The 21,808-nt window shown below is 43.6% G+C and overlaps 1 long non-coding RNA gene across 5 annotated transcripts in view; it reads left to right on the forward strand.

Moving 5' to 3' along the window:
• Positions 1-385: 385 nt before the first annotated feature.
• The window catches only part of LOC129145264 (uncharacterized), a 38,180-nt gene continuing 16,757 nt past the window's right edge, over positions 386-21,808 (forward strand). For all 5 annotated transcript variants that reach the window (XR_008550560.1, XR_008550562.1, XR_008550561.1 and 2 more), the window contains exons 1-2: positions 386-491; positions 947-1,095. This is a non-coding gene — a long non-coding RNA (uncharacterized LOC129145264). The remainder of the gene's footprint in view (positions 492-946; positions 1,096-21,808) is intronic.

Here is a 21,808-nt window from a genome sequence, read left to right on the forward strand (position 1 = left end):
CAATCTCTGGGCAGCAGATGTGCACTGCTCTGCATTCTTGAAAGAAATAGAAATGACACCCCGGTATACATGCACTGGCTGTCCCCGGTTAGCTGGACTGACTTGGGGACACCACAAAAACTCAGGATGACTGTAGATGCAGACTAGGCATGGACCATTGTCTCTGGGAGTCTCTCTATTGGAGACAAAGATATTTTGACTTTGTAATAAGTTAGGAGTAAGAAACAACCATCCACTAGGCTGGGCAGGCTTGTGTTTATTCAGGTAGTGGTGGCCTTTCTGAATCTTCCATCTCACTCAGACTAAAAACCAATGTCCTTATTATGACTTACATGGCCTTTTGTGATCCGACCCCCACACCTATGACCTCATCTCTTTAGTCCTCTTTCATGCCCTTGTTCCTCAGCCCACTTACTGCTCCTTCAACCATTTCAGGTCATTTGAATCTGCTCAGTGTGCTTTGTCATTTGTGGGACCATTTCACATGCCAGGTGAGGGGGTCTTCCTTGACCATCTTATTCAAGATTTCAACTGCCTTTCCAACATTTTTTAAAAATTATTTTTTGCATAGAAGAACTTGGGGATAGGCCAGAAGTGCCGGGGATGAGAGGATTCACCAGAGACAGAATGGGGAGCAAAACAGGCAGGTCTACTGAAATACACCGCTGAGGGGAACAGTGGGTGAGACAGAAGAGGTCTGTTGTGCCAGGCGGGTCAGCACCCTGGCTGGGGATCAAACTCAGGCCACAGTGGTGCTAGCATGATAGGGCTGAGACTTAACCCCTAGGGCACCAGGGAGGTCCCTCTCTAACATTTAATTTCCCATTTCTTGATCTAAGCACTTACTGTTCTCTAGAACACTCTCCCTTCTACTTATTTCATTTAGTGTCTGGTTTCCCACAAAGGCAGAGCTTTTTTTATGCTTTGTTCATTATTGTATTCCCAGCATCTGAAGAGTGCCAGCCACATGGATTCAATGTTTACTGAAAGAATCAAGGACCACCTGCTTAAAAGCATGGAGACATCCTGGGGAAGTAGGAGAGAGAAGTGTACAGACCAGGGCTCATGTGTGAGGAGAGGGAGGGTGAGAGAGAGGTGAGATACAAATTTTTCTAGTTTCCCAGTTCCCAATTCTGATCTTAATGAACCTGTTTTTTATTTCCAGTCCATGACGTGTCCCTGTAAAACCCCCCTTTTCTTAAGCTATCTGGAATCGGTTTGTCTTTGATTTTATCAAAAAATCTCTTAGCACAAAGAATAGAGTCAAACTAGAAAACTCTAATTATTTTCTCAGCATGCAGGGGGCTTGAAGGGTGGAGTTCCCATGTAGCGAACAGTGTGGGGGTTCTTTTCCCTACTTCCTCTCCCAGATAACTAGGTCACAGACAACTGGTGTCTCCCCCTGTGGCAAAGGAGAGCGAGCACAGACACCCCTGCCTCCTCTCTCTGCTTTTCAAGCACTGCTGAATGGCTCCTAATGATTTCATCTGCTTGGAGGTCTGCTGGCTCTTCCACTCTCTAGAAGCTGGTGGTGCCGGGGGCTGGTGCATGCTCTGACTACTGACTTGAAACATGCTTTGATGAATTAGCGCAACCCGGCCATCCATTTACTTTAAATTTTATCCTTGATTCTTCCTCTAGCAAACAATTAAGGAGCAGCAGTGGCTTCCTGCAGGGGAGACCAATGCCTTCTGTCCTCTGTGGAAACAGCTTGGCATTCTTCCAAATGATGAATGGCATAGACCAGGAGTGTCAGTTTCCCTCAGCTTCCAAGCATCAAAATCAGTAAACATGCAAGTGCTTGAAATAAAATAAATTCAAGTCACAAGTGGGGAAGCCAATCCAGGTTACCAGCAAGTTCTGTTCCTCGACCCGGGAGCTGGGAATTGCATCCTTGAATTTAGCAAGGCAGTGAGTGAAGGAACAATGAGTGGCCATATGAATATCTGGTCCTAGTGACAAGGTACCATGTTCTCCTCCCCTCACTGGGTGAGTAGCCAGTCCAACCCCAGAAGCTCTGAGTAAGAGGAAAATGTCTCTTTAACAGTATTAAGGGAGAATTTATTATGTGTATCCTTCCAGGGAAGCACAATGTCAGTGCAGGCCCATTGCATTTGCATTATTTCCAGACAACAGCAGCAGCAGAAAGGGACACTGATTTATTTCAGAGCAAGCACAGGTGAATTTAATGTCTGTTGGGACCGAGCCAGGGAGGACTTAACCCACTCCAGGCTCTGGAGTGCTGGAGGGAGGAGCCCTTCAGGAGTGTTCTGACAGGCTTCCTGGGCTGCACTCGGCTTCCCTGAGCCCACGCTTCTCAAGCATTTGATCAAAGAGGCTGCTGCAGGGTGGCAAGGATGGAAAGCAATTCTGTTTAGGAATAGAAATTCTGGTTTATGCCCTGGCTCAGCCAATTTCTTTCTCAGGGACATGGGCAGGTAATTTTGTCTATTTAAGACTCCATTGTTTCTTTTGTAAGTGGGTCTAAGAATATCAGTTTGTAAGGCTACCACGAGGAAGACTTATGCAAATGTGCTAGAGGTTGCTTTGTAAATTGTAAATTTGTAGAAGTGCTGTTATTTTGGGGTGACATCAGTTTGGGAATCTTAGCAGAGAGGTTTATCTCAGAAGTATCATCCAGAAGGAAGTAGTCACCATTACCCGTTGAAGTGTGGTGTCAGAGAATTCTAGAAATGTAAAAGAGCATGGGAGCTAGTGTCTAAGAGACAACTCGTCTAAGCCTCTTGTTCAGCACCTGGAGAGATGAGGCTTGGGGAAGACCATAGACTGGGTGTTATGGGGGTGAGGTGAGGCTTAATTATCTTTGTTTCTGTTCCTCAACAGTATGTTTCAGAAGGTTCTCTACACATTTAGTGTTTAATAACTGTTGGTGGAAATGATAGCATTGACTCCATAAAACACGACCAGTGCTGCTGTTGACAGTGGTTGTTGGGATCTTTACTCACTTATCCACATCCATGTGCACCTTATTTAAATAGCAAACGTTGGAGGGAATGTGTTTACCGGTCTCCTGACTATCTGGAGAGGGAGCGTGGCCCCTAGAAGTCAGCAACATCTAGAGAAGAGCCTTCAGGTTCCACTTCAGAGAGCAATTCCTTGGTGACTTGAAGAGCATTTCACTCTTAACAAACTGTCTTTCAGCCTCCCAAATGCCAGCACATCACCTTCCTGAATTCTCCCAATGAGGTGATGAAATAGGCACTGCTCGGCTCCCGAGACTCAGCGGCCTGCTCAGTGGTGCCTAGCTGTCAGGACTGGAATTTGAATCCAGATCTCTTAAAAAAAGTGTCTTTGATTGAAGTAGCATGCAATATTTCAGATGTGTGTCATTATAAATCAGGAGACTTTAAATAGGGGAGTACATTCAGTTCACCACTAAAATTCCAATTTCACCCTACAATTGACACTTTCCCCCCAATTTCTTTACCCTTTTCCTCCCCTTCCCTTCTGATATCCCCTCATTTTCTCTTACGGTGTAAAAGATTAACCTTGTTTTATTTCATTCATTTGTTTGTGTTGTTTCTTTAACAAAAAGAAACCCCATGTGAGTGAAATCATACCTAACTTGTCTAACTTAGCTCATTAAGCCTAATACTCTCTAGATCCAGCCATGTGGATACAAACGGCCATGTCATCTTTTTTTTTTTAAGATTTATTTATTTATTTATTTATACAAGCACTGGGTACAGTCAGAAGCACAGGAGGGTGAGAGAATTCACCAGAGCCAGAACGGGGACCAGAACAGGCAGGCTGACGAAACACACTGCTGAGGGGAGCAGCGGGTGGCAGGAGAGGTCTGCGTGCCATGCGGGACCCTCCTTCGGTGGCCGGGGAGCAGCCGGGGATCGAACCGGTGCTGCAGAGGCTGCGGGCAGCTTCGCAACCCAGCGCTCAACCGCTGAGCCACAGGGGAGGCCCACTGCCATGTCATCTTTATTTTTTAGTTCATTGCTGAGTGATCTGCCATTGTTGAACCTAGAACTCTTCATGCCAAGTGTGTTCCCTAATTCGTCCTCATGAACCACCCTTTGCCTTGTTTGTCCTTCCCTCCCTTCTCTCCATCCCTCCCTCTCATTTCCCAGGAATGGACTCTATTTGCCTGTGCCAGGTGCCACGCTGGGCACTGCAGCTGGTGCAAAACAAATAGAGCAGCCCTGTCTTTGAAGAGTTGGCAATCCGCGGAAGAAGAAGAGGCTTTCCAGGTACAAAGATAACTCCAACTGCAGCTGATCTTTCTTGAGCACTCACCCCGATCAAGCACAGCCTGTAAGACTTAACTGACAAGTGCTACCAGCCTGGAAATGGGGGACAGCTACACCTGGGTGCAGGGCGCTGCCACCGCCTCACTGCTGAACAAATGTGCACTGGGTCATAGGTAGCCGCTTTCACAATATCTATGCTTTCAAAGTCTATGCCTTCGCTTTCCCCTGCTCCACGGCGTGATGAATGAAAGATGGGCGTGACACATCCAAATGGAATCTGCAAATTGCTGATCCTTTAAAACCTACTTTTGTAAATACCAATAAAACAAGTCTGGACACTCGTTCCTCAGCTCAGGGAATTCATTCAACCTGGAGCCTGGAGGAGGGAAACTACTCCCTAAGTCTTTTCTCTTTTCAAAGATCTCACCTGAAACTAAAACACGTCTCCTCTCTCTTCCCTTTTCCTGTCTTTCTTTGATTCTGAGTCAATTAGTCTCTAATCCCTTCTGGTTTCCCTCTTTTGTCTGCCTTCAGTTTGTCTAAATAGCGAAATCGGTTACGTTTGCCAAATGAATAACCCCATTCCAATGTGTCAAAATTATGAAATAATACTTATATACACTCGATAAATATTTGTTCAATGAATAAATGTGTGAATGAGTGAATGAATATGTGGATGAATGAATGAACAATGACCAAGTTCAATATCGCCTCTACTGTCTTCCAGTTGCCCAGCTTTAAAAAAGATAATTAACTCGCTTGTATCTCAGTTTCCGATCTTTCTAAATTGTGTGTGCGAGCAAGATTGCATAAATGTGTATATTTATGTACCATAGGAACACTTGTGATTCATTCTGGACCTCAAAAGTGGTTGCCACAATGATTATAATAATATTGTCTAAATATTATAATAATCATTGTCTAGAAGACCTATATATGAGCTGGGAGTCACAGCAGGAATATTCCTGAATATAAGATTTAAATAAGCAGAGAAAAGTTTGAGGGAGGCCATTTCAGCCAGTAATGCAGGGTAAAGGAGTGAGGTTTGGACTCTTCTGAGGGTAAGACAGAGAAGGCAAAATGTGGGGAGTCAGACAAAGGTATAGAAAGAGATGAGGGGAAGTAAGACAAATAGATAATCAGATGGGTCCCCCACATTTGACAGTTAGTGATTACATGCTGCATGCCTCTTTTGTGCTGCTGATACAGAATTATCGTACCAGTTCTGTGCCCAAGAAGTCTGGGGTCCAATTGCTCCCCAGGGAAGCAATGCAGGTACATGTGGGGTGATGAAGGAGACAGCAGGGAAAGAGAAGAGAGCATGTGGAGAAGTCTCCTAATGAAGGAATCCTCCTCCAGGTCTCCATCCTCACTTCCTTTCTCACTTGCTCACTCACTCACTCCGCATATATTCCTGAACATCTGTTTGTTTTCTAGGCGAAGAGCTGGGCCCTAGGACATAGCTGAAATAAGGCAGGCCCAGTCCTGGAGCTTAGAGTTCAGTAGGAATTGATGGGGTGGGTGGGGAGCACATTCCAGGTAGGAGAACGGCAGAAAAAAGCATGGAGAACTGAAAATAAAGCCCAGGGGTTCCCCAAGTATCCTGATGAGAATGATGAGACGGATGCATGGCCCAAGTGTCATTCGGGGGGTGGAGGCTGACATAATATATCATGGAAGTCAATGGAAGACTGTCAATGGAAGATTCCATTTTAGAATAAGAACTCTGGTGGTGAGTGGGTTGAAGCGGAGCAAGATGGCTCTTTAGAGAAATGACTGAAAGAGTGAACATCCAGGGCAGGGGTGGGGGTGGAGTGGGGTGGCAAGGGCAACTGCAGGATCAGATGGCAAAGTGAAAAGATGTTTCTAGAAGCAGAGTTCTGCCTACATTTAGGGCTTAAGGTGAAAGCACCAGGCACTTGGTGGAGGCTGGAGGAGGGTGTGAGTCTCATAGCAAAAGACGAGGAAGCTTGAAAATGGGGAACAGACAGATCTTAACTGCACAATGACTGGACTCATCACTGTGACTAGCAGAACTGATGCCCCATCGGATGAGTGTGAGGTGCCAACTCTGCTTGTTGGAAATAATGCCACTATGAATAGTGTAGGACATATGTTTTTGTTTTCTTTGTGGTTGTTTTGTTGATGGTTTCATAGGCTGTGGATATATAACCAAGAGTGGGATTGCTGGGTCTAACAGTATTTCCATTTTTAATTTTTAAAGATAAATCCACATTTCTTTGCATAATGGTTTCACCAGTTCACATTCCCACCAACAGTAATGGGGTTCCTTTATCTCCATACCCTTTCCAGAACTAATTGTCGGGGGGCTTTTCAATATGTGCCATACTCATGGGTGTGTCACTTGAATTTCTTTCCACTCAAATTTTCTCTTTGTGCCTCTATGGCCCAGCCTGAAGAACAAAGACAGAACCTACCTCACTATTTCTTTCTATCAAGGCCTCCTGCTCTCTAACAGTAACTCACAAATCTTACCAGAGACACTTCTCTAATCGCAGTGCTATTATTATTTTTTTTTACATTTTTTTTATGATAGCACTGTAACTTATTTCTTTAGTCGTCCCATTATCTAAAACAAGGTGTGGTGTGTGCCTGAATAGATGAGCGGCTGCTGAATAAACTGAATTGTCAGTGGAGGTGGCTGGCATTCTGCCTGCTGTGGCATGTCTTTGCAAAGGGCACTCTTGGAAACCAGGAAAAGAGAAATTTACCAAGGCCTCCCTCCTGTGCCTTCTCATATCATTCTGTGTGCTTAAAAAGAATTTGCTTCAGACAGACCTGCATGTGGTGGTCCTGTGGTGGTTCATAACTTTTAGTTGGCAGAAATAGCTGGGCGAGCAGGCTAGGAATCCCTAGAGATTCTGACTCATTAGTTTCAGGTGGGTCCTGGAAGGAAAAACAATTATTTTTGTCTTCCTTCCTTTTTTCCCATCCGTCCATCCATCCACCCATCTCTGTATGTCTATTTATCCATTCACTTACCTATCCGTTTGTTCTGTCTGTCTTGTCCATCCATCCATGCATCCATCCATCCATCCATCCATCCATCCATCCATCCATCCATCCACCCACCTACCCACCCATATTCCCAGGTCATCCCAAACTTTGGACAATACCGTTGAAAAAGAAAAGTGCTAGTTTGGAGTTTTGAGACAGATTGAAATGATGGAATGTGTACTTTTGATTAGAAATTGGGATAGTTAATTTCTTTAAGTCCCAGGGAATTCATCTGTGAAATGACAACAGTAGTCTACTTCCAGTCGCTGTGAGGGGGATAATTAAATGATATTTGTAATGTGAGAGACATACCTCAGGTTCTCAGAAAATGTTAGTTGAACTCAAATATACAAGACAGTAAAACTTGCAGGGAGACCCAAAGTTTCTGGGACAGTTCATTACCAGGAAGGAAAAATAAAGAACTTGGATGTAGCTAGAATGTGATGATGATTCATTTGTTGTGTTTAAATTGTTCAGGCTATGGCAGCAGAGAAAGAAACCCTAGCTAGTGGATCTGTTTCCCGGGGGGTGGGGTGTGTGAGGAAATCCTTCTTTGGCAGCTGTCAGTCCAGCACAGAAGGTAATAGGATTAACTTCCAGAGAATTCAAGAACAGAGAAATCCATCACCCACCAGGGAGCAGGAGGAAGCCCGCTCCTGAAGATGCTGCTTCAGGGCAGGTCCAGGATGGGGGCGGGGGGCGGCAGATTGGGCTGGCCTGCAGAGAAACAATTAGTCAGAGGCCTGAATCCAGAGAACAGACGTTCTCTGTCTGTGTCTTCACATGGAGCTGCGAGGCTGGCTGCCTTCATGTGCTTTTCAAGGAACAAATATTCTGCAAGCTTATGGCAAAAGTGACGTGACTCTAGCAGCCAAAATCTTTATTGTGATTATAATGTGCAAATACGAAAGAAGCCTGGAGCTTATGAACCTGGGCCCCTGTGGGTTTTGAGGCACTACTTTTACAGTTTTGAAGAAAATAATTTGAATTTGTCTTCTCCGCTATATCATTTTTTTGTGTGCATGCCTACAGCACTTGCACAGAGCTTAGCACATAACAGACACGGAAGACTCAACCACAGTCGTCTTGACAGAACTGGACTAAGACTGTGGACCAGGAACTTTCAAACAAGGCTGGCATCTCAGCTGGGCCAGTGCTGTGCTTGAGTTCTTCTACACTCTAGATCAACCTGGACAGCATCCCCCAAATCCCTGCTTTTGGGGGGTGGGGAAGGCAAGAGAGTTAACTGTTGAATTATAAAATATAAAAATGCAACTCTATACATTTCAGAGCAGGACCTCAAATTTGCATCAATTTTATGACAAAGCACACAAAGTCAAAATCCTCGTCTTCCTCCCATGCCTGCCCTGAATTGGTGGGCATGCAGTGTGCAGCTCTTTGAATTTTGTTGGCAATTCCGTGTGGCAGTCCTGAGAAAGTAAGAGTGGTTTTTACTCTTCAAGAGTCCCTGCATCGAGTACAGTGCCTGGTACATGGGAGGCACTCAAGGTGAAGCTGTTGAGTGAGTGAAAGAGTGTTTTCTGAGTTATTCTTCATGTACTTCTCTCTTCACATAGAGTGTGAGCTCCTGAAGGATGTGTCCTAGTTACCTTTGTGTCTCTGGGGCCTGGTTCGTAGAAGTTCTTGCTGTGTTTACCCCAGGCTTCATGGAGAGCCTCTGCGCTTAAGGCAGTGCTCTGCAAATATCAGGTGCTGTGTTCTCATAAATGATGCTGATTTTGAGTTCCTGCCTCTGCTACCTACCAAGCTGAGCATCTTCTTACTTTATCTTCCTTAGTTTGAATTTCCTGTTTTATGAAATGAGAATAGCAATTCCTTTTTCATAGGATATGATGTATGAGTGATAGTTTTAATATAAGACGCTTGACACATACCGAGTCTTCAACAAATGTCCTCAGTTTCTGTTACTTCTGTCTCATTTCTAGAATTCTTTATGGGCCTCATCATGTGACTTGAAAGGACTAAATTTGGGCTCTGTTTCCAAGATTTGACTCTGGCTCTACAGAGTGATGCTCCTCCTCTACCTGGTTCTGAGAAAGCCCCTTACTGTCTTTGAGGTTTAATTTTTCTGACAGCAAAATGGGCATACTGCTTGCAACTCCTCTTTGCTGGTGCTCTGAGAAGAAGAATGAGATAATGTCTGGAAGGAGCCTTGAGCTTCAGAGATGAAAGGCAGGATATAAATTCAAAGACCAGAAGCTGTGTGCTATTATTCTCCAGTGGCTTGTCAAATTCTTTTAGAAAGTTGGAGGCTGCCTGACCTGCAGACACAGTCATCAGCTCTGTCTCCTTCCTACAATCCCTTTGAAATCATTTGAAAGCACAGTTAAGAAGTATTGCTTGGTTTTGTCACCCTCCTGTCCCTCCCCTGCTTCATTTGCTTGCTCTGAAGTTGAAGGTAATTGCTTTTGGTGTAGGAGGAAAAGGGAATCAATCCCAGGGATAATTGTCCTATGAGCAGTAGATCTGGGTTCAAGTTTGACTCCAGCTCTCATTAGCACGAGCCCAGTGGATGAGCTTCTTTGGGTCTAATCTGAAAATAGCAGGTTTGGACTGGGTGAGCTTCAAGTTCCTAACCAGATTTAAGGACGAGTCCCTTGATAGATAACTACTATGAATAAGAATTGACTGTAGGTGGAATATACAGTCTATTTCAGAGAGGTTATGCTGCAGTAACAAGCATCTTCCAAATTTCAGTGGCTGGTATTTATAAGAATTATTCTTATTCATATTCCATGTCAACTACAGGTCAACTATAGCTTGTGTCAGGTGCCTTCCCATTGTGGGGTTGGGACCAATTTCAGTTTCTATCCAGAGCATGTATTTTAGAGATAGATTTGAACTAGGAAACTATTTTATGCCTTTTGCTCAGGAACGGAAAATTATGCCTGTTCACATTCTATTGGCCAAAGCAAGACATATGACCAGTTCATTGTCAGTGGGACAGGGAAGTCTGTGCCTCCCAGGGAAGCAATGCAGGTACATGTCAATGGGTGGGGATGGATAATCCTCTTATATACAGTAAAGGAAAGGGAGAATCAAAATTTGGGAAAAAATACAAATGCGATTTATCACAGTTCCCTTTTCTTTTAAATTCCTACACTTGGCTTATGATTAAGCAAAGGACATTATGAGCAGTTGTTTACAGAATATTCATACCAATTCTTCAGAGGCAGGAAAACCATTAGGTAAAGTTTATGTGTATGAACATGCATGTGCTACTTTAGGGGTGTGTTTGGAATATGTATCAACAGCATCAGTTAAAAATATTTTGTCTGACAAATGTTAAACTGTTTGATAAAGCCCTTCACAATGTTTATTCCAACATTTTTGTCTTATGGCTGAGAAAATTAAGGCATAGAAGGTGAAGTGAATGTATAAGCAATACATTGATTTGGTTGTCTGTATAGTATTGGGCAAAGACAAGAAACCAGGTCTCAGTTGACAGGAGCTCTACTGATCTTCCATTTTATTCAAAGCATTTCGGTGACTGTGGGCATGAAGGGAAGTGGTGACTGTCTAGATCTTTTGAATGAAAAGGTGGTGTGGCCCTCACAGGGGGTGAGGGAGATGGTGTGGAAGATGAGGTGAGAGGGTAGTAGACATATAGCAAAATATAATAAATTGGCTTTAAGTTCAGACAGACTCTACAGAGATATTGCTATGGGGTCTTGGGCAAGTCACATATATCTTCGAGAACCCCAGCCTTCTTCTGCCTTGTAGAATTACCACTCATTATTAGAGGTGATATAAGGCAAGTATCTGGCACATATAAGGCATAAAATCAGTCGCAGCCATTGCTTTGAGTATGACTGGGATTTTAGAGCCTGCTGCTTGGGTGATTGGATTGTTGTTGTTAGATTAACTCTACAGATACCAACCACCTCTTTGCAATTTTACTAGTGGATATTTACTGCATGGACAGTGAGCAGAATTCCACTCTCATTCTCTCCCAGTAAATGATCAACTGGTGAGCAGAAGGTTTTGAATATCAGCTCTCCCTCAAAGAAGCAAAAATGAAATGAAAGTGGTGCATCCTCCTTGAGTGGAAACCGACCTTTCCTGTGGTAGGGCAGAGCCTCAGCAAGACTGAGTTATGGGCTATTTGAACTAACCTTCAAGGTAACTCAAAAGCAGTCAGCCTTTTAAAATCTTTCCAAAGGTCTTTTCTTTCCCTCACACATACTTTCATTATCTTTTTAAATTTGATATGAAATGTTGTGTTGAGGGCTTACTCTTTCTATGTCTGTGCTTGCCAAAAAGACACACAAGAATATGGGTTGTTTTTACAGTCAGGGAAAAGTCCTGGCTGGTTGGATACATTGGCTACTTTATAGGCTGAGAACAAGGTTTCTTTTTTTTCTGTTCAGATGTTATTAAATCAACATGTTTTTCCTTTATTCTCTAAGCAGAGCATGATAGGGTGTCACTATGTTAACAGCCAAGGTGGTTTTTACCCCCTCAAATGACTAATGTAAGGCAATAGAGATCAAACTTAGTGTAAATACACCCCCTTCATGGCACAGATTGACCATGAGCATTTCTCAGTTCATGATGAACAGAGCAAACAGACTACAGAATCATTTTAATAGGCTTAGGGAGAGACAAGACCTTCTTAAGGAATATTACTTAATTGTCTGGGTGTCTAAGATGTTAGAGCATCAAACCTGGAGGCACTATGGACAAGGACCACATCCAGAGTGGATCATGAGAATGCATTAGAGACCACAGCTCACCCCGCACTCAGGATGCCAGAAGTCTCACTTCAGCAACTCAAAACGAGCCAGCACTGCTGTCTCTAGCCAAAAGATGGTTTCCATTAAGCCTCTGCTTTCTCATCTTACTTGCTTTTCAAGGGAGCTCTCATGCGGGCATGGGATTGGGAGGCTAAGGTCAAGTTGCAAGGGAGGATGTGGAAGATGTGAGAAATTTCACAGACATGGGAAACTCCAATCTTCTACTATGTTTTTTTTTTTAATGCTGGATAATGTGAAAGAACACCTGGGGAAATTGGAGCAGTTGATAATGTTGCATCTGACCAAGATAGTCAATCAAATCTTCTCAACCTAAACACTGTTGATATTTGGGAACAGATAATTCTTTGCTGTGGGGACTGTCTTGTATGGCAGCAGCATCTGTGGCCTCTACCCACTGAATGCCAGTTGCAACCCAGGTATGACACCAAAAATGTTTTCTGAGATTACAAATGTCCCCTGAATGTCTTCAGGATCTTGCAAATGTTCTTAGAGTTTGGAACTGTGGTCCTGAACATTTTTAAGTCCCAGATCACTCAGAAAATCTGAAATAAGCCAGAGAAACTGTCCCTAGAAAAAATGCATCTTCAAGCAAAATTTTCACACATTTTTAGGGGTTTCAGGAACTTTTAGACGCACATCTAGAGAGGGGTTCCTTTGTTTTGAAGTTAAGAATTTGTGGGGAGATGAGAGCATTAATATCGCCATTTCCTGGAGCATAGTATGTGCCAGGGACTAACTCCTCTACAGGCGTGATGCCGGTGAGACCCTACAATGATCCAATGACCTCGATTCCCTCACCAGCACTACTGTATGGATGAAGAAATGGAGGCAGAGAGCAGGTGAAAACTTATTCCGTATCACACAGAGAGTAGGAGTCGATCTGACTTTTTCCATAGAGTTGGCTTTATAATCTACCAGAAAATATTTTTCTTGAAGACTTGGTCCATTTACAACTTGCATAGGCTGTAATGTACTCTTTCAGGACATTTTGAAGGTAAATCTCCATGGTAAAGATGGTGCTTCTGCCATTGCATTTGCCTCAGCCCATGTCCTGGTTGTTGGTTCCCTCTGAGTGCCCAGGGCCTTTACAACTCAGTGGGTAGCATGAACCGTGTGTGTGTATGGTGTCACCTAGAACTAAGGCAACAATGGAAGAGTACCTTAGGGATGTTGTTTTGATAGTACATGATCTTAATTTTGTAGGTTGCAGATTAATTTTGCAATCACCTGTGATGATTTTAAAGTTACAGAGGGAATAATTGACAGTGGTTAAGACTTCTTTTTAAAAGATTTATTTATAATTATACAAGAGCTAGGGTGTAGGCCAGAGGTGTGTGTGTGTAGGGGGGTGGTGATGAGAGGATTCATTAGAGACAGAATGGGGAGCAGAACAGGTGGACTGACTAAAATGTACTGCTGACGGGAGCAGCAGGCGAGACAGGAGAGGTCTGCTGCTCCTTGTGGGTCAGCTTCCTGGCTTGGGATTGAACTCATGCTGCAGTAGCTGCCAATAGCTTCATAGTGCTGAAACGTAACCCCTTGCACCACCAGGGAGGTCTAGTTAAGACTCTTTAGAGCAGAGAGCAGCAAGCTCTCTGTAAAGACTGTATAGTAGTAGTCCTTTTAGGACTACTATGGTGGGGAGGGTGGGGTTTGGAACAAGGGACAACACTGAGGACTTTATGTAAAGATTTATATAATTATTTAACACATATTCATTTAAAATGTAAAAAAATATTTCCACCTGTGAATCATACACTACAGAAGGTCAGCTTTGGCCTGAAGTCTGTCTTGGCCACTCTGTCCAGAATAGCTTACCTGAACTCTGATCTCGTCCTGATATTGGTTGGATGGATAACCTTGGCCAGGTTATGTGCTTTGATTTTCTCATATGCAAAATGAGGATAATTATGGCACCAACTTAGAAGAATTGCTGGAAGGATTAAAAAGTTAATATATGTAAGAATCTTAGAGGCATTACTGGTACCTTATAAAGATTGTATCACATTGTTTATTATTATTCCTTGATTCTTTGATAAAGGGTATATCCCAAGACATATCTGTGCTTTGGAATCCTTGTTGGAACATGCAAGGTGAGAACTAAAGTAACAAGGCACTGGATAACTTAAAAAAAACACTCTAAATTCAGAAAATGACACATGAACATGGATTGGATTCCAGATCCTTCCCTTAGATTTTGTCTATGTACAAAAGGGAAAATCTGGGGGTAAGTGAGTTCTTCCATGAGAAAGTGATCTTTTCAGTCAGTTCCCTTCCTGACACCCCCCTCCACGCAGCCCCATGCCTTGAGAATGTTGGGGTAGGGACAAGGGTGAAAGAGTGATGTGGGGTGTGGTGGGTGCTGCAAGTGGTAGTGACAAGGGCAGGGATGTGGATAAACCTTATTTAGCACTTAGTGCTTCTCAGAGTTCTGCTAGGTGCTTTAAAGGACTCCACATTACTTCTCAATTGCTGTTCATAGCTGCTTGGTTGAGATGGACATGTTATTACTAACGTAGAAGCAAGGAAACACACAAAAAAGATTAAGGAATGTGACTAAGGTTATAGTGTCAATAAGTGGCTGGACTGAGATTCAAATCCAGGCTTGCCTCACTTCAATGCCCAAGTCTACGACTTTTCCAGGGTGTATGCTGCCTCCCTGGACAGAAGCCATGGAAGTACGCCCTAGGCAGTCCCATCACCTCTGGATGTCTGAACTTCCAACCTAATCATGGCCTTTTAATCAAACTACAGCAAAGTCAGATCCTTCTGCTGCCTTATAAAGAGGTTCATGTTTCACTAAAATGCCAGACATCCTGGTTGGCAAGAATAGAGTTACTCCTGGAGACAGTGGGGAGCAAGGAAGCAGAGAAGGCAGAAAGAGGAGCTCATGGTGAAGAGAGCAAGGGAAGGCAGAGTCACTCCAGAAGGTGTTAAGTATATCAAATAAGACTGTTCATGTGAGCTACTTTGAATGAATTCAATTTACTAAAGTATTAGTACTTTTCTTACTCTTTGAAAATATAATTTTTATTAGATATATAATATTCTGTTGTGTTGTAGACATATAATGCATTTAATCCTCTTTTGGCCATTTTGATCCATTTTTTGTTACTATGAATACTATTTCATAAAATCCTTGACTGTATTTTGCTGTAGGCATGCAACTTAAAAATAGCAGAGGAAAGATTTTGCTTTGTCGTCCCATATTGATCATCTTTACCTTTTGCTGATCATGCTTGGATGTTTTACTGTCTAACTAAAGTATATATTCCTTTATAATTTGCATTCAAGACTAAGTAAGATTTCTTTTTATTTTTTCCTGAAGTTCCCCTTAAAAAGGGGAAGATCTTTTATTCTCTATTTTCAGTAGGAATGTAGTTCATTTCTCTGCTGAAGCTACAAACTAAAAGGGAGTAGAATGAAAAAAAAAAAAACAACCGCCTTAAAGAAGTGCATCGCAAGTTTTTACAACTTGGCCATCTACTATGAGTTAGAACTTTCTCCCTAATTTGTAAAACCACATGAATTTCGGGAGAGACTAATCTGTTTTTGAGTCATTGGCACTTAACGAATATAAATGTGGTGTCGTAAGAGTTCAATAAGCTTTACAATCTTTTAAGTACTCTTTGCTTAAAAGGGTAGATGAGTTGAAACTGGTTGGTGGGTTATAGAGCAGGAAAAGAGAGAGGGGAAGCCAGAAGGAAGAGGATGTGGGTTTTTGACACCTTGAAATTAAGCTGAAATCTGCAGAAAACTCAAGCAGGGAAATTGAAATTATGGTGTGATCTTTGAAAAAAAGCAAACAACTCTGGTGTCCTTCAAAATTTAAATGTCTCAAGCAGACAGATGGGGTGAATCATGAGAACAAATGTTGACATGTTGGCCAACAGCTTTTTAAAAATTATGTTTTCGAGCTGCTTCATTCCTTTCATTGCTAACTCATTTTCATTCATTCATTCACTCACTCATTCATTCATGTACTGGGCACTGAATTATCGAGTGGGTACTTTATGCCAAACTCTGCTTTAGGAACTGACATTCTACTATGGACACATCAGGTGTGTCTCTCTTCTCATGAATTTTCATTTTGATGGAAAAGATAGACACATAAATCTTTTCAACCAGTGAAATGTAAATAAATGCAGAGCAATAGAGTAATGGGCTAAGTATGGGGTAGACCAAGGTGGGAATTCTGAGAAGGGTGGTGTGATTTGAGAGGCTGAATGATGGAACAAGTCACAGAAGGATCTGGGTGAAAAGAGAGTTCCTAGGTGAGGGGGCAATGAGAGTCAATGCTCTGAGCTGTCGTCACAGCTATTTATTACTCCATAATTTCACAGCTTAAAGCAATCCATGTTTGTTCTCTCAGGGTTTCTGTAGGTCAGGAATCTGGGCCTGGCTTATCTGATCCTCTGGCTCAGGGCTTTGTACCCAGCTCCAGTGAAGGTTTTTGGCCAGGTTGCAGCCATCTGTGGCTGGATTGAGAATGGATTGGCGTCCATGCACATGGTTGTTGGCACATGTTCCAGGCTGTTGGACTGAGGGCCTCAGTTCCTTATTAGCCATTGGGAGGACATTTTAGCTCCTAACCTTGGCAGCTCACAACATAGTAGCTTGTTTCTTTAGAATGAACTAGTGAGAAGATGCAAGAGAGACAAAGAGAGAGAGAGGTTATAGATTTTTGTACACTAAACTTGGATGTCCCTCACATTACCTTTGCCTTGTTCTGTTCTTTGGAAGAAGGGCATTAGGTTCAGCCTACACACAGAAAGGATTACACAAGGGTGTGAATTTGGAGCCATCTTCAAAGTGTGGCTACAACAGATAGGAAGCAGCCTGGTGTATTAAAGGCCTTGGTTTCCTCTTTTGTAACATGAGCTGGATTTTCTTTGAGCATTAATGGATGTTCTCTGAACAAAACTAAAGCCTGAATCAGCACTTACTTCTGGTTCACATCTTTGTCCATACTCCATCTCTTAGCTTCAATGGAGAAACTGGGAGGAAGGACAGGTGTTGTGGAGAGAGGGCAGAATGTGTAGAGGCACCAGTGGTTAGCTCATGGCTCACTTGATGGGTTGGGGGGACTTAGGTGGTCAGTGTAAAGCACTGGGATATCAAAATTCTGTAGGATGAAAAATAAAAACAACCTACTTCTGAGAAAGCTCATAGGGAGGGCAACAATCAGGAGAAATATTTAACCAAGTAGCCAAGATACACTACTATTGATAGTACTATCCAGCTGTTGTGGAGCACAAGTTCTGTGCTAGGAACCATGCCTGGAGACGCTGTATGTTCATTTCTCCATTCATCCTGCAAATTACCTGCCAGAGCTCCCTCTTCTCATTGAGAGGCCCCCCTTCTTTTAAGATACCCAGGCTGGAAAACTCGTAGTCTCGTCCTTGACTCTTTTCTCACACACTATAGACAGCAATCTGTCCGCAAATTGCTGTGGCTCTTTCTCAAATTAAATTGTGAGTTCCATCATTTTTGGCATCTCTGTTACTATCACATGGTCCAAGCCTCCATCCTCTTGTCTTGGATAACACAGGGAGCTGCCTAAAGGGCCATCCCGAATCAATCTAGTCCCAACAGGCCCAAGTAGGGTCATCCCCGACAGGGCTCCTCTCTGTGCAACCCCCAAAGACTCCCAAATGTTCTCATAGAAAAAAAAAACAAGTCCTTGTAATGACCCCACAGGACATTATATAATTTACGCCTCACCTTGCACCTCTTGGTAACATCTTTCATCTCTCCTCTTCTTTCCCTCTCCTCTCCTGTCTTCAGTGCAGTCACATGGCCTCTCTGAGCCTAGATCATGGCCCATCCCCCCACTGGACCTCCACACTTGCTGTTTCCTCTGCCTGCAAAGCAGTTCTTCCAGATATCTACAAAGCTCACTCCCTCTGAGGTCTTCCCTATATGTGGCTTCATAGAGACATCTTCCTTGAATGGAATCCCTTCCCTTGATATTCCTGATTCCCTGTTCTATTCCTCTGAGCACTCACTACCTTCAAACCATAGTCAGTTTTATGTCCCTCCACTCCTGACTCCACTAGCATGTATCCTGGGCAGGGATTCTTGCTCAGAGCTTGCTGCATAGTAGATATTGAATAAATACTTACAGAATGAATGAATAGGCTTCTCTGCGCTGTTTTCATCCAATCCCCAGATGTAGAAACTGAGATGTAGAAAGAACATGCATCTTGCCTGAGGTAACCAGGTTGGAAAGTGACAGCATCCATACTTGAATTCAAGTGGTTTAACCCCACAGTGGCCACAGAACAGTGTGTCCTGGGCCACCAGACATGATGCCTGGGATGTCCATCTCCATTTCCTTATTCATAAGGCAGGGATGAAATATTTACCTTGTGATTAGGTTGGGACAATCAAATGAGATCAGTGTGCAAGTGTTTGTAAGGCATCAACTCATTTCCTCCCATGGAAAATGTGATCATCCCTGTTATGAAGATATATGGACTGTATGGAGAACTTGGCTTTGGAAACTTCCTAATCAGACAGTAGCCCTGGGAAAATTATGGAGTCGTCTTCTTGACAGTTTTGAGTTTGGGGCTGGGCTGGTACTCAGCCCCTTTCCACATTCTAAATGAGGCTGCTAACTTTACCCTGGAGGGCAAATGGGAGGCTCCCTGGGATAGTGCGTGGGAGGCTGGCAGTGGGTCTGTTGTCTCTCTCTTTACAATCTACACTGCCCTGTCCTGAGGCTTGTTCAGAATTAATTTCCCATCTCCCCATGACTTCATTGGGGATCTCCTGTGGATTAAGAGGCAGCCAGGCTGGTGGCCCGGGGGAGAGACCGTCTGCTTACTGCCCATGTCCTTATTCCTTGGGCTCAACCAGAAAGATCTGAATGGTATCATTTCTCCTTCTTGGTGAGTTTGTTCATTTGTAGTCACTTCTCCATCCACTCTTTCTTTGGGTAACTCTCTTTCTTTTAAGAACTATACCCATATTGGAATAGATGGCACACCCCCTTTTGATATTTAGAATATTCTGTGATTCTCTCCCCACCCCTTAGCTAGAAAATAACCCCAATAAAAGTTGCATAAGTAAAGAGTTTTTAAAAGTCTAAATAAAATGTAGCACAATAAAGAAACTGCGGCAATGATAAAAATCAATGCCTCGCAAATTCTCAAGTACAAGGCAGAGTCGGTTGTTTCTCCTGAAAATGGAAATGATATTTTTCTAAACACCAGGAGAGATGAAAAACTCATGGTAATGAGTGAAACAGAAAGCCACTAATGGGATGTGGCTCATTGCTATTCAGGCTGGGCCCCGGGAGTGAAGACACCGGTGCAGGGCAGGCTGCCCTGGGCCGCCGCAGGTCTGCTCCTTAAAATGCATGAGGTTCCACTGATGGCCAAGGGGACAGCTGAGGTTACTTCCCAGTGTGCCTCAAGAGACAGCAAACAGGAACACTGGGCCACAGGGCCTGGAGGGCTCGCCTAGGCTCAGATTAGCCAAGAACAGAACAGACAGCTGGCTTCAGACTGCAGCTTGTGAGACAGCATCTTTGCTGCCCTTTTAGGGACAGTTCTGGGGATCAGAAGCCAGGGACATAGAGAACACGGCTCTGAGCTTGGGACTCTCTGGGGGGCTTCCATGGAGGTATTTCTTCATCACCCACTTTCTAAAGCCTCACACACTGGAGTTTATGGTGGTGAAGAATTTTCATCTTGGCTTCATAAATAGGTGGCTGCTGCTGCTCCAGCTGCTGTCTCCTCTTCTCTCTCTTCTCTTTCCCTCCTTCTGCTCCTCACCCCTTCCTCCTCCGTTTCTCCTCCTCCTGCTGCTGCTTCTCCTTATTATTCCACAAAATCTTAGGCTACAGTAATCAAGCTTTGAATTGGAAGGGGCACCAATTCAAAGACCAGAATCTTTGAATTGAAAGATTCTGCACGATCTTTCAATGAAAATGAGTGACAGACCCAGAGAGGGAAGGCTAGCTCGCGTCTGCTTGATCGTGTCTGATCCAGTGCTGACGGTGGGCTCAGCTAGGAGGAAACTTTATTCAGAGGGAAAGAACGGAGACTGCTGGACAGTGCATTCATGTTCTTCCTTAGACAGTCCAAAGGATATTTATCCTTTAAGGAAGATATCTGAAGATATGGGGTGGGGCGCTGGTTGGGTAGTGTGGGGAGGAAGCCCAGGATCTGATCTGGGCAGGGCTCAAATGAGTCAAGAAGTGAGACAAGCAACAATGAAACAGTAAATATGCATGTGAGGCACACACACATAGACACACACACAACAAAGGGAAGGAAATTACTTTTTTTTTTTAAGATTTATTTATTTAGACAAGAACTGGGGTACAGTCCAAATGTGCGGGAGGTTGAGAGGATTCACCAGAGACAGAGCGGGGAACAGAACAGGCAGACTGACGAAATACACTGCTGAGGGGAGCAGCGGGCGCGAGACAGGAGAGGTCTGCTGTGCCATGTGGGACCCTCGCTGGCTGGCCGGGATCGAACCGGCACTGCAGAGGCTGCGGACAGCTGCACAGTGCAGTGCTCAACCGCCTGCGCCACCAGGGGAGGCCCAAAGCAAATGACTTTTGAGAGAATTCTCCCCAATCTGATAATGTTCCTCTCTCTCAACTGCTACAGCCCAGATTTTGTCACCATTATTAATTTTGACTTGGGTCACCTCAGTAACATGTTAAACTGGTCTCCTTGAAGCCCCCTCTGAAATCCTGATTACTCTCCATGCTGCAACCAGCTTGGTCCATTTAAAATGTAAATCATATCACTGCCTGCTTAAGACTACTAAACCCCAAGGAACAAAACCTCAAGGAAATGGCAGCATAGTCATAGGGCTGAAGTGACAGAGTAACACAAACTCGATGGCTTGAAAGCTCATTCCCCCGCCTCAATTCTAGAGGTTGGAAGTCTGGCGGGGTCATGCTCTTTTTAAAGGCTCTCATGGAGGATGCTTCTTCATGTCTCCCTAGCTTTTGGTAGTTTCTGGCAATCCTGAGAATTCCTTGGCTTACAGCTGCATCACTCCAAACTATACCTTGGTTTTCACATGTGTTTCTTAGCTGTTTGTCTGTCTCTCTGTGTGAACATTTCCTTCTACTTATACCAGTCATATTGGACTCAGGCCTAATTCAATATGACTTTCATCCTATCCTGATTACATCTTCAAGGACCCTGCTTCCAAATATGGTTACTTTTATAGGTTCTGTGTGAATATGAATTTTGGTGGGATTGTGTTCAACCTACTACAGCCATCAAGGTCCACACGATCTGATGTCTGCCCTAGGACATCATTGTCTGTTACTTTTACTTGTAGCCACTCCTGGAAGACACCAAACACGTACCCACCACAGGGCATTTGAACTAGCTCTTTTCCCTGCTTGGATACAACCAAAGTACTAATCTGAATTCATTTTTGTGTGTATAGTGGAATAGTCCAGAAGTTCTTAGGTGACATTTCATGAAGATTGTGGCTTCATTTTTATGATTCTCTCACCTTTACCTTTGTGTATGTGATAACTTCATTCTCGGGTTAGCTTTCCCCACGGTAATAAAATGGCTGCAGAGGCTCCAGTCTTTTCATTTTGTATTTAACATCTTCTGGATTAAAGGAATTCTTTTTCCCTACTCCTGGGTCAAAAGGCATGAACTTCACTTTACTGTGTGTCTGTACCTGGTAGCCAGGACCACCTCATCTGATGACTGGCTAAGGCCTGAATTAAGTGGCCAGTCACTGTGGTCACTGATTTGTTTAGTCTAGCCAGGGTTAGTGGCCTGGTCCTGGAACTGG

Source organism: Talpa occidentalis, unplaced genomic scaffold (genome assembly GCF_014898055.3).
Source record: "Talpa occidentalis isolate TD23 unplaced genomic scaffold, MPIMG_talOcc4v2.1, whole genome shotgun sequence".
NCBI lineage: Eukaryota > Metazoa > Chordata > Mammalia > Eulipotyphla > Talpidae > Talpa > Talpa occidentalis.